The sequence below is a fragment of the Camelus bactrianus genome, chromosome 6, assembly GCF_048773025.1.
Source record: "Camelus bactrianus isolate YW-2024 breed Bactrian camel chromosome 6, ASM4877302v1, whole genome shotgun sequence".
Classification (NCBI taxonomy): Eukaryota; Metazoa; Chordata; class Mammalia; order Artiodactyla; family Camelidae; genus Camelus; species Camelus bactrianus.
In genome coordinates this window covers 98380655-98393217 of record NC_133544.1, presented here as the reverse complement: position 1 = coordinate 98393217, position 12563 = coordinate 98380655, and the positions used below count along the sequence as shown (strand labels likewise).

Below are 12563 nucleotides of genomic sequence, written 5' to 3'. Positions count from 1 at the left end.
TCTTTAGGACTGCAATGTCCCTGGGTCTCCAACGCCTCTGGTGGTGCTGTTCCTGTTAACACACCAAGCTGGGCTGGGCTAGTTAGGGAATGTAACTGTCTTTTTAAAATCGATGGTCACATGTTTCACCCTGGGAGAGGGAAGGAAGGAGGATGACACAGCCTTATGCCTTCAGCTCATTTTTAACTGAACCAAGCCCTGCTATCAACACTGTAATCCCTCTCACTATAAAAACACATGACACCAACAAGCATCGCCATCATAACACCTGAAAGTGTTCAAGGTACTTACCTGGGGCAGAAACACTGAGGGAGGAGACAGAAGCTCGCTTGGCACTGAGGATCCCTTTTCCCAACTCCACCAGTAGCTGGGCTTTACAGCCGGAGGCTCTCAGCCCAGGGAGCAGCGCAGACGCCACTGAGCTGTTCCTCAGGGAGCGGGAAAGGAAGACCAGGGCAGCCCCGGAGTCGCGGGGCAGGGAAATGGATGGAAACGCGGGCTGCAGCCCCGCTCGGTGGCCATCCCCAGCCCCAGCCCCAGCTACCCCGTCCGGGTCCGCAGACCCCGCCCGCCTGGGACGCAGCCCGCCCGGGACGCAGCCCGCCCAGTTGTGGGGACGGCCGGTGGCCGAGGAGAGGAAGCCCGGGAGGAGAGGACTCGCGGGCGAGAGAGGGGAAGGGGACGCCAGCAGCGGACTGAGTGGAGGCCGGCTGGGTGAGAGGCGGCAGGTGCACACCTGGCCCCGGGAAGCTGTGGCACTGGGGCACTGGGGCAGGTGGCGCGGGCAGAGGGGTCTGGCCCGAGCAATTCAGCTGAACACAGGCTGACTCGCGCCCTCGTGGTCTGTGACAAGCGGACCGCCCTCCCGCAGCCACCTGACCCCTTTCCCGGGAGACCCCACATTGCACTTCCACAGCCAGAGGCACCGGCCCCGGGCAGGAGCTAAAGGCCTGCCGGGCGACAGAGCTGAGAAGCCTTTGGGGCTAATCCCCGGCTCGGAGCTGGAGCTTCCAACCCGCGGTCCAGCTGACACCGACTGCCCATGCGCAGGAGGGCCAGCAATCCGCTCTGGGTTCTGCGAGAGAAGGTGGGGCAGTGAGGGAGGGAAAAGATGGGAGGGGGAGGAGAGGAGGGAAAAAGTGGAGGGAGACAGATGGACAGGAAGAGCAGAGAGAAGGGAGGGATCTGGAAAGGGTAAGGTCCTAGCGGGGATGGAGAGAAAAAACTTTACCTCTGGTGGCACCCTGAAGAAGGCGGCAGTCCTGCCTCGGTACCCTTCTGTAACACTTCAAGGCCCGCAGCTCAAGTTTTACCTCCCTGATCCAGCCCTCCATCCGATGCTGCTGCAGAACCCCTACGGGTATCACACCTGTTGCCCCCACGCGGAGCAGGGTTTTCTGTTGGTCTGGGAACCAAGCACCCGCAGGTGTTGTCGCTCAGAACTACCTTGGGAAGAGTACATATTCCCCTTTTACACGCTGGGAAACAGGCAGGCACGATCTTTGCCTTAGCTCCACTGTCCCAGGTGTTGGGCTGGCAGGGAGCGGGGTGGTTCAAGATCAGAGCCCCAGACAGAGCAGACTGCCTGAGTGTTGGTGCATAGTCCCCATCCGTCCTGGGTAAACCACACTCCACCCTAGTGGAACCATCAAGGGCTCACAGTAGTTCCCTGGGTGTGGGAGAGCTGTCCTCATGTGAAGGAAAAGCCCAGCTGGGCTAACAAGCTAAGTCACAAATCTAAGTGTGATAAGTGTCGGTTTACTGATCTAAATTCTGCTGGGCTAACTCGTAAATCTGAAGTTTAGTGTCAGTTTACTGGGCTAACAAGCTAAGCCGTAAATCGAAGCTCAACAAGTGTCTATTACAAGTTGACAAGCACCAGTGTGCTGATTCCTTGCTTTTTGTTGCTTGAGCCTTATTGGCTAATACACCCTTACTTGTAATTAACCCTTTAAAACTTCATGTGTATGTCTTGGATGTGGGTGCTCAGAACTTCGGAGCAGAAGCCCCTTTGAGCCCGCCGGCATAATAAATCTGAGTACGCCAACACTCCGAGTGGTGATTGTTCCTTGGCTGGCCTGTTGTTTCCATAACACTCAGTTCCAGTGCCCAGCTTGCTAGGTATATAGGAGTGCTACCAAATCCAAATTCATTGTCTTCAGTGCAGGACAGGCCAATAAGTTGGGAGACCAGGTGTTGGGGCATGGAATAGCAAGTTTCTGTAGACCTAGATGGCAAACTAATGTCCTGGAAAACCATCTCCCCAAGTCAGAATTCAGGCTCTTTTCCTACGTGCTTGGTTGTTGCAATCTTCTTGGTGTAGGAATTCCTTCTTGTTAGAATCCTTTGTTCTTGCAGCTATCTGCCTGGGTCAAATCTCTGTAATCCTCTAACAAAACAAAAGTTATTTTCTATTCTGCAATTTCTTATCTTTTTATGAATGAAAATGTGTTAAATATACTTAAAGATCAGAGCCTTCAGAATAGGTTCTCCTGTATATTTCAGGCTCTAAGCAACATTGTTTTACAAGCAAGATGAAGCCTAGGAGACAAAGCATAGGGTTAAAGTCAAAGGAAAAGTTCTAATATGGAGTCAGATTTGTTCTGTTCTATTACCCAGGCAGAAGCCACTTGAGGATTTAAATCACTTTAAGTTAAAAATAACTAAAACTTTAAAGGAATTTACATACATAGGTGGGAATGTGCATAGCATATCTGGAAAAGCACCCAAAGGATAGTAAACAGTGGCATCTCCAGGGAGGGCTGGAAGAACAGAGGATGAGGGAAAACTTCCTTCACTTGTGTATTTTTGTGCTCTGTTTGAATTTTTTTTAACCATTTGCATGTATTTCTTTTTCAGTTAAAAAAATGTGTAATGGAGCAAAGGAGTAACTAGCTCAGCAAATACAGCAGCCATGGAATCACTGAGTCATCACTTTTGATTTAAGCCAGGAAGCATTTATTGACTCTCACCTATGTGCCCAGTGCTGTTTTAAAAATTCTTTTATTATTATTATTATTATTATTATTATTATTATTATTATTATTATTATTATTATTATTATTATTATTATTACTATTATTATTTTTATTATTACTATTTTTATTATTATTATTATTTTATGAAATAATAACAAGGTATCCCTCACCCCTGCCCATGGCTGGTGGAAAACCAACTGAGTTTTTATTGAGTTGTTTTCCAAGGAGTAGAGATGAGTTATAAACTGAACACATCTTCAGGGCAAAAGAGTCGGAGTGGTTTTCCAGCAGGCCAGACAGCTATGAAGGGTTTTCAATAGAGGCCCCCAGAGGCTGAGAGAGAAATCCTCGAGGACCCTACAAAAAGCTGCCCAAACTGTCTTCTCCATGGCAATACTGAAATAGGAAAGAACAAATCTGACTCCATATTAGATCTGTTCCTTTGACTTTAACAAAGCCAAGTTAATACTCTCCGGTCTTTTCATGGGTTATGATGTCACAGAGGAGATGGACAGGTCAACAAGGAACCACTCTGCCGTGATCACGGAGACAGGGAGCGGGATGGGCGGCAACATGTGTGACACAGCTGTAGCCGTGCCCGCGTTTCTAGGCAGGTACCCAAAGTCGCCTCGACAAGATGTCAAACACTTGTGCCCACGTCCTCATCACCTGACATGTATTAAAGAGAAATGGAAATGTATAAAAGGCCAATACCCTTGGTGGGTACACCGTCCAAAGAGCAAAGTCACAGTTTGACAACTGGCCATCTCGGTTCCCTGGGCTTCATTCTTGGAGAACCTTAAAAACCACTCTTCTGTCCTTAAGAAGTGCTGCATATTTGTCCTATCTTTGGCTCAGTGATGGAGCACGTTCAAGTGAACTTTAATGTCTGCACAGATTTGACTGTCTTTCTCTAGGTTCACTTGTCCATTCTAAAGAGGCCTGAGCTAAGTCCATCCTCCATAAGTTCTATTCCCTCCAGTGAAAACTCATCGAGCCTGCAATTAAAAGCCAACTGAACAAGACTCTCCTCAGCTAAAAAGTTCACCCACTCTTCACTGATTTCTTAATCTCCTTTCCTAGCTAATTGCAACAGACTAACAACTCCCTCCACCAAGCTCCCCAACTATGTCAGTTTGTCTCCCCAAACAGAAAGTGAGGTCCATAAAAGAGGTGACTCCATAGTAACCTCTGAATTCCTAGCATACAGTAATGTTAAGAAATAGAACTATGATTATGGCTTCTTTCCTTTAAAACCTTTCTGGTTATTTGATTGAGACCTTGGAAGACAGGTGTTTGCAGTCAAGTATCTTGATCCTCAAGACTCTGGAGGCCTTTTTCGGAATGGCTGCTCACTGATTCATTCAAACCACAGCTTCTCATTCCAGGAGTAGCTGTGATTCTCTGCCAGGAGTTTGTGGTTACTCTCATGCCAGAAGAGCTTTAAACTATATCCTTACTTTGGATTTGTTATTTATCCCCTCTTCCAAAAAAATTGACTTTCCTTACTGTCTTACCTTGAGGAATTTTTTTTCATAGTTAACCCTTTTGTAAACCATGCTTCTCGGGATGGGCTTGGCCTTAAATATGATCAGTCATCCAACTCCCAGTGTGAGAGGACTCGGGTTCACCTCCTACCCTCCTGTCAAGGCAACTGAAACTCAGTACAGGAGCCAACAGGCACCCCAGGGCTTCTAAGGCTCGTGTATCACCCAGAATCCCTGCTTTCTGGTTTGTCTTGGCTTCTGAGGATTTCCCCTCACTTTCTTCACAATTAGCTGTGCAGCATGAAAGATGAAGAAAGAAGGTTTTATTTCTTAATCAGCATTTTAAGAAACTTGTGTAATGAAGGTTTTCACGAGTTTCTAGAACCCTCCGTTGCCGAGACAGAAAACACACTAGATATTTTCTAAGTTTAGCTATCATGTGTAATTTTTCTTTTCTTTTGTTTTCTTAACTGCAAATAGACATTTTTTAATTAAAAAAAATAAGGCCCCAAATAGGATAGAGACTTCAAGGGTCATACAAAATTAAAGGGCAAAGACAGAAAAATGATAAATACTCTACAAGGTTAATATAATACTTACACTATGGATCAGATCAGCAATTCTCAGTAACAGCTAATTGAAATATGCCCATGAGGTAAAACGTCTCTCCTGTCAGGAGATGGCTAACAGAAAATAGAATTAAAACAACAAACTAAAATTCTAAGTCTGGCGAGGTACAGAATTCTACCAGCTAAATGTGTCTTCTTCTGGAAAAGAGGGAGGCTCACCAGCTCTTTACTGTGGAGCCTGAGCCCAGGGGATGGCGGTGAAGTGAGCTCTGTAAGTACCCAATAGCAAACTTGTGATGAATAAAGACATGTGAGCTTTGATGACAGAGATGATACTACTATTCACTTGTCCTGTAAAGTATGTCTTCACGTTCAATGATCAATACCTCGGCGTCCTCAGGGATTAAGATTATAGGAAAATTCACAGCCCGTGCCCAGACCTCCTCTTTGAGCTCATGACAATGCACTTAGATGTCTCAAAGGCAACTCGAGCTCCACCTGCAAAGAGCTGACTTCACGGTGCTCCTCCCATAGCCGTCCTACCCAGGGCCCCTGGTCGGGGGGCAAGGTCTCCCTGCCTCTCCCAGCTCAGGCCCATCACTCACAGATGTGACTGGACCCCACCTTCAGGGCCCAGATTTCCTCAGTCACCGAGTCCCACCACCCACACCTGACCTACCAGGTACTCACTGGCACTCACTCAGCACTGACTGTGTGCTGGGGACCACGCTGCACACTGTGCACACGTTATCTCACTGGATCGCCACAGCAGTCCTGGGAGGTCGGTACATCACTTCTTCAATTGATTAGATAAATTGTTTACTTCCTTGAGTGCATCATCCAAAGTGACACAGCTACTCAGCCACAAAACTGGGACTGAAAACCACTTGAAAATTCTACACTCCTACACCTGGCAGCCACCCTAATCTGACTCATCACATCACCTCCTGCAGAGCCTTCTAAATGTTTCTAAGCATTCTACAAGACAAAAGTGATCTACGAGAGCACCCCACTCCCCTACTTAAGATCTGTCAATGACGGTCCACTGCCCTTAGGAGAAAGCCCCACCAGGCCTGAGCACAGCCCAATGGCCCGGCATCCGCGTTCCCTGCGCGGCCTCGCCGCCTCACCCACCACACAGATCTACACGTGCCGTGTCCAGGACAGGGATGCTGACTCCGTACAATCCGGGGCTCGTCTCACTCAAACAATGATCACCTTCTTCAGTGTTCACCCTCTTCACTGCTGACGGTCAGAAAAATATTTTCTCAGGATGAATCAATATCTTTTTCCTTACAACTTCCTGTCATTGATAATGAGCTCCATCCAAAATACAGAAGACCTAATTCTCAGTCTCCTTATCTGTAAAGTGAGAATAACAAGGAAATATATGAAGTTTTAAGTGAAATAATATACATGTGAGGCTGAGGGACAATTCCCATCATACAGTAAGCACTCAATATGTGCTTACTTAATATTAATACTAATATATTGCATTCCAGCAACCTTAACTCAATGTTTTATGGCTTTGTCCAACAGACTACAGACAAACATTTGGACGAACACCTTTGAGCAGATCAGCCCAAGCGTGCTGGGAGAGGTAAGCACTGACTCCAGTTACAGCTGCAGCCAACCAGCACTACGGGGCTGGGGCAGTTTGCTCAAACTCTTACATGTTGCTTGAGAATTTAGTTGTCATTAATGAATAAAGACAGGTGTTCTTTAGTCAAAATTCCTGAAACATATATCTTCAAAGATTGATGCAAATTTGATTTCAAGTACAACACTCTCACTAGAAATTATTTGAAAATGATAGTCTTAGCTCCTCTGCACATCAAAAGGGCATGATCTTAATGTATCTGACTACACCAAAAGTGTTGTTTAAAGGAATTTAAGATGAAGCCATCCTAAATAAGCTCTCAGTATAATCTTCACAAAGCCCCACCCAAGGGTCTCATTTCTCACTTCCACATAGGTGTTCAGGTAGCTTAACCTGGGTCTTGGTTTCTTATAACACGGGGGTGGGAAGAGTTGTGGATAGATTTATGTAGCAAATATAAACCTAGAGTATTTGCTGTGTAGAAATCCTAGAAATAAACAAATTAATATATAGTCCTACCCTCAAGAAGCTCAGCCTTTCCATTTACAACAGCATTAAAAATAAAATGAGAGATACATTTAACAAAAATTTACAAGATTTGTACATTGAATATTTTGATGTATCATCAAAATAATACTTAAAAGATCTACATATATGGAACACATCCCATGTTCATGGAATGGTAGACAATATTGTTAAAAATGTTAAGACTCCCCAAAGTGAGTTACATATTCAGTGGAATCCTTATCAATGTTCCAGCTGACTTCTTTGCAAAAATTGAAAAAGTGATCCCAAAATTCATATGGAAGTGCAAGGGGCCCAGGTCAGCCAAAACAATCTTGAAAAAGCAGAGCAAAGTTGGAGGACTCACTTTAAAGGGTACTAAAAAGCTATAGTACTAAGTCAGAATGGTACTGGCATAAGTTTGGGTAAATAAATCTATGAGACATAATAAAAACCCAGGGGGAAAAACTTACATTTACAGTCAGTTTTCCACAAGGGTGTCAACAACACTCCATTGAAAGAATAGTCTATTCAACAAATGGTGCAGGGAGTGCTGAGTATCTGCAGGCAAAAGAATGAATCTGGAATCTGGACCCCCATATTTTAAATAAATAAAAATTAATTCAAAATTGATCACAGACAGAAACGTAAAAACTAAACCTATAAACTTTCTAAAAGAAGACACAGTATAAATCTTTGTGGTCCTAGGATAGGCTTTGGTTTCCTAGATACAATACGAAGAGCACAAGTGATAGAAGAAAAAAGCAGATAAACTGGACTTCATGAAAGTTAAAACCTTTTTGTTACAAATTACATCATCAAGAAAGTGAAATGACAGGGGAAGGGGGTATATCAAGTGACAGAGTGCATGCTTAGCAAGAAAAATAAAATAAATCAATACATCTAATTACCTCCCCTGTAAAGAAATTGTTTTAATGCTTAAAAAAACTAAAGTGAAAGGACAATCTGCAGAATAGGAGAAAAATTTTGCAAAGCATGTATCTAAGAAGAGACTAGTATTCAGGATATATAAAAAATGCTTACAACTGAACAATACAAAGAAAATCGACCCAATGTTTAAATTTGCCAAGGATTTAAATAAATACACAAATGGCCGATAAGCACATGAAAAGAAGCTCAGCATCACTAGCCAAATCAAAATCAAAATGAGTTCTCATTTTACACCCACTAGGACAGTTTTAATCAAATCATGGACAATAACAAGTGTCGTTGAGGAGGCAGAGATACCTCATTTGCGGCCAGTGGAAAGGGACAATGGTGCAGCTTCTTTGGAGAAGTCTGGTGTTTCCTCAAAAGGTTAGAGTTATATGGCTCAGCAATTCCACTCCTACATGTAGAGTCATCCCTCAGTATCCTCGGGGGGTTGGTTTCAGGAACCCCCCACCCTGGATAACATAATCCAAGGATGTTCGAGTCCCTTTACAATCAGCCATCTGAATCCATGAAGTGGAAATTACAGATATGGCGGGCCAACTCTACAGCCAACAGAATGAAAACATATTCTCACAAAAACTTGCACATCAATATTCATGGCAGTATCATTCAGAGTAGACAAAGGTTACAAACAATATCCATCCATCAATGAACGGATAAACAAAATTACCAAGAATAGGCCCACAAACTTTTGGTCATTGAATCTTTGACAAAGGAGGTGAGAACATACAATGGAGTAAAGACAGCCTCTTCAGCAAATGGTGTAGGGATAACTGGACAGCTGCATGTAAATGAATGAAGTTAGACTACTCCCTCACAGCATACACAAAAATAAATTCATAATGGCTTAAAGACTTAAACACGTAGACAAGACACTATAAACGTCTTAGAAGAAAACATAGGCAAAATATCTGACATACATCTCAGCAATGTTCTCCTAGAGCAGTCTACTCAAGCAATAGAAATACAAGCAAAAATATACAAGTGGGATGTAATTAAACTTACAAGGTTTTGCACAGCAAAGGAAACAGTAAGCAAAACTAAAAGACAACCTATGGAATGGGAGAAAATAGTTGCAATAAATGAGACTGACAAGGGCTTAATTCCCAGAATATATAACACCTTTTACACTTGATAAGAAAGAAAAACAAACAATTCAATTCAAAAATGGGCAGAAGGCCTAAAGAAGCTTTTCTCCAATGAAGACATACAAATGGCCAATAGGCACATGAAAAAATGCTCAATATCTTTATCAGAGAAATGCAAATCAAAACTGCAATCAAATATCACATCTCACCAGTCAGAATAGGCATCATTCAGAAGTTCACAAACCATAAATGCTGGAGAGGCTGTGGAGAATAGGGAACTCTCCTACAATGTGGTTGCAGTTTGGTGGAGCCATTGTGGAAAACAGTACAGAGGTTCCTCAAAAGACAAAACATTGACCTCCCATATGACCCAGCAATCCCACTCCTGGGCATATATCCAGAAGGAATTGTAATTCAAAAAGATACCTACACCCCAATATTCAGAGCAGCACTATTTACAATAGCAAGACATGGAAACAACCTAAATGTCCACTGACAGATGACTGGATAAAGAGGTTGTAGTATATTTGTACAATAGACTACTATTCAGCCATAAAAAAATAATAAAATAATGCCATTTGTAGAAACATGAATGGACGTGGAGAATGTCATTCTAAGTGAAGTAAGCCAGAAAGAGAAAGAAAAATACCATATGAGATCGCTCACATGTGGAATCTAAAAAAACAAACAAACAAAAAGATAAACTTATCTACAGAACAGAAACAGACACAAAGACATAGAAACCAAACTATGGTTACCAGAGGGGAGAGGGTGTGGGAAGAAATAAATTGGGAGTTCAAGATTTGCAGATACTGAGTATGTATAGAGTAAACAGCAAGTTTATACTGTATAGCACAGGAGAATATATTTAATAACTTATAGTAACTTATGTTGAAAAAGAATATGAAAATGAATACATGTATGTTCCTATATAAATGAAGTGTTGTGCTGTACACAAGAAACTGATGCAAAATTATAAACTGACGCAACATTATAAACTGACTAGAATTCAATGAAAATATTTTTAAATAGAGAAAAAACGAAAAAAAAAAGAAAAAGGATATTATAAAACCAAAAGAATAAAGTACTGACTGAGGCTACAACATGGATGAACCTTGAAAGTTTATACTAAAATAAGCCAGACACAAAAGGGCAAACAGTGCCCTTTTAGGTGAACTGTATCTAAGCCTTTATTGTACTATTCCAGTAAATTTTCTGGAAGTTTGAACTCTCAAAATCAAAATAAAATGTATTATTCATTAAAAACCTAAAATGATTCCTCACAGGAGGGCTTTAATTATTAAATGCAGAAATGCATGTAAAGCTCCTGGAACAACACTTTGCACGTCCACACACAGTCACTGCTGTCACTGCCACTCAGAGGGTGGTGCCAGCGCTGATGAGGGCTGCCTCCAGGTGCTCCCCTGCAGAAAGGAGTGAGGGCCTGGGCTCTGACAGGAAGGGTGACCGGGAACATGGGTTAGACAGAGCCATGCCCCAGACTTTGTATTACCCAACTTTCTTATACAAACTGCTCCATGTAACATAAACACGCTACAGGGATGTATCTTACGACACAGGGAATATAGCCAATGTTTTACAATAACTATAAATGGAGCATAACAATAAAAATTGTGCAACTATTGTACACCTGAAACTTATATCATATTGTAAATCAGCTATACTTTTATAAAATGTTAAAAAATAATTTTAAAATGTTATCACTTCAGTATTCAATTCGGTTTTTAAGTAACTAATAAACAGCTTAGAATGTATAAAACATTTAAGTGTGATAAGTTTGTTTACATATTTATTTACTTTCAGCCTCCTGCTAAAAGAGAAATTAAACAATTTTTAACACAGCTTAACAACCATAACAACAAAAAGACAAAAGTTAGAGTGAAGAGAAAATGGAGATTCAATACTTAAATGAAACCAGGGGGAAGAAAACTCATAAAAACGAATGCCATGAAGTCAGGGTAAGTGTTAAAGGCCGACTAGAAATTCAGCCGTAAGATTCTTGGCAGCTAAAGCAAAAAGTAAAAGATGATGGGGCGGGTGGTAGAGCTCAGTTGTAGAGCATGTTCTTAGCGTGCACGGGGTCCCGGGTTCAACCGCCAGGGCCTCCTCTAACAGATAAATACACCTAATTACCTACCCCCCCAAAAGAGCCCCAATGAAAAGAAAAAGAGAAATTTCTTTCCTAAGAAAACCTGATGTTAAATTTAGATTAAATACTTGAAAAAAAAAAAAGAAAGAAAAATAGAAAAAGATGAGTGACACAAGCGATAATGCCCGTGAGATAAATCTGCGGTGGCTGCTGGCACGTCCCCATGTCCCACGTGGGAAAATCTGAAACATCCTTCTCACCACTCAGAGTCATCCTCAGCCCACCCCACCCCTCTCCCTGTTAAATGCAGGAGCACAGGCAGGGCCCGGCCTTTGTTCTCTCTGTGTCAACACAGTGAGACAGGATGGAAGGGGCCAGAGCACAGCCATTCAATGAAGGCCACAGCAATTAACATCAAAATGGTGAAGGATTCAACCCCCAGTAGGCCTTGAGGCTCAGGATGAAGAGATTTTACTTCTAGCAGATCTTGAGCTTCATTATACACCCGTTGTAATAGTAACATGGTGAATAACACGCCCCAAGGCACCATGGCCATCCCAAGGCTAGCCACAAAAGGTCAAAGGGTGGGAAATGGCCAACTCCCTGGGAATCCCAGCCCCTTGCCCTTAGGCTGCTCCTTCTAATTATTAGCATATAAAAAAACCAAGCCCATGAAAACCAGCAACACAGCGCCACCTCGCGGTCATCACTCTCTCTCCCTCTTCGGAGAAGGCCCACACTTTGTCTGTGGAGTGTGTACCTACTTTTAATCTGAGCACCCAACTCCCACACCTCGTGGAATTTCTCCTGCCTTTCAATGTGTCTCTGTGAATAAATCTACCTTTACTCAACAGTTGCTCTTGAAACCTTTCCTGCATGAAGCCAAGGACCCACGTCTGGTGGGGCACATTCCAGGGGCTCAACCAAAGCCTGGGACACAGCCCTTCCCATGCCCCACATATGTTTTCTTGTATCAACAGGACTGGGATGTGAAGGGAGCTCTGAGGCCCCAACTAAGGGACAGAAGTAGACCCCAGGACCAAAATGGCGGGCAGCCCCTCCCCCAGCAGGGGCCCTGAGGTCAGCCCGGTTCTCTGTGGTTCTCTGTTGTGCTGACTCCCCAGCCAGAGAGCGTTCTCCTAGGCCTGTCCCCACAAAACCCTTATCTCCAAAATGCAAGCACATCATGTCACAGTCCTCTTATTCAACCAGGAAATTTTCAGCCCACTTTTTCCTTCCCTAGTAAAGAATCTATCTGTCCTCCCTCCCATCC

The 12563-nt window shown here is 43.2% G+C and overlaps 1 protein-coding gene across 3 annotated transcripts in view; it reads right to left on the bottom strand.

Annotated features, from left to right (window-relative positions):
- LOC141578004 (uncharacterized) overlaps positions 1-12563 on the bottom strand; it is a 115580-nt gene that overhangs the window by 63535 nt on the left and 39482 nt on the right. The gene's annotated exons all lie outside the window — the stretch shown is intronic.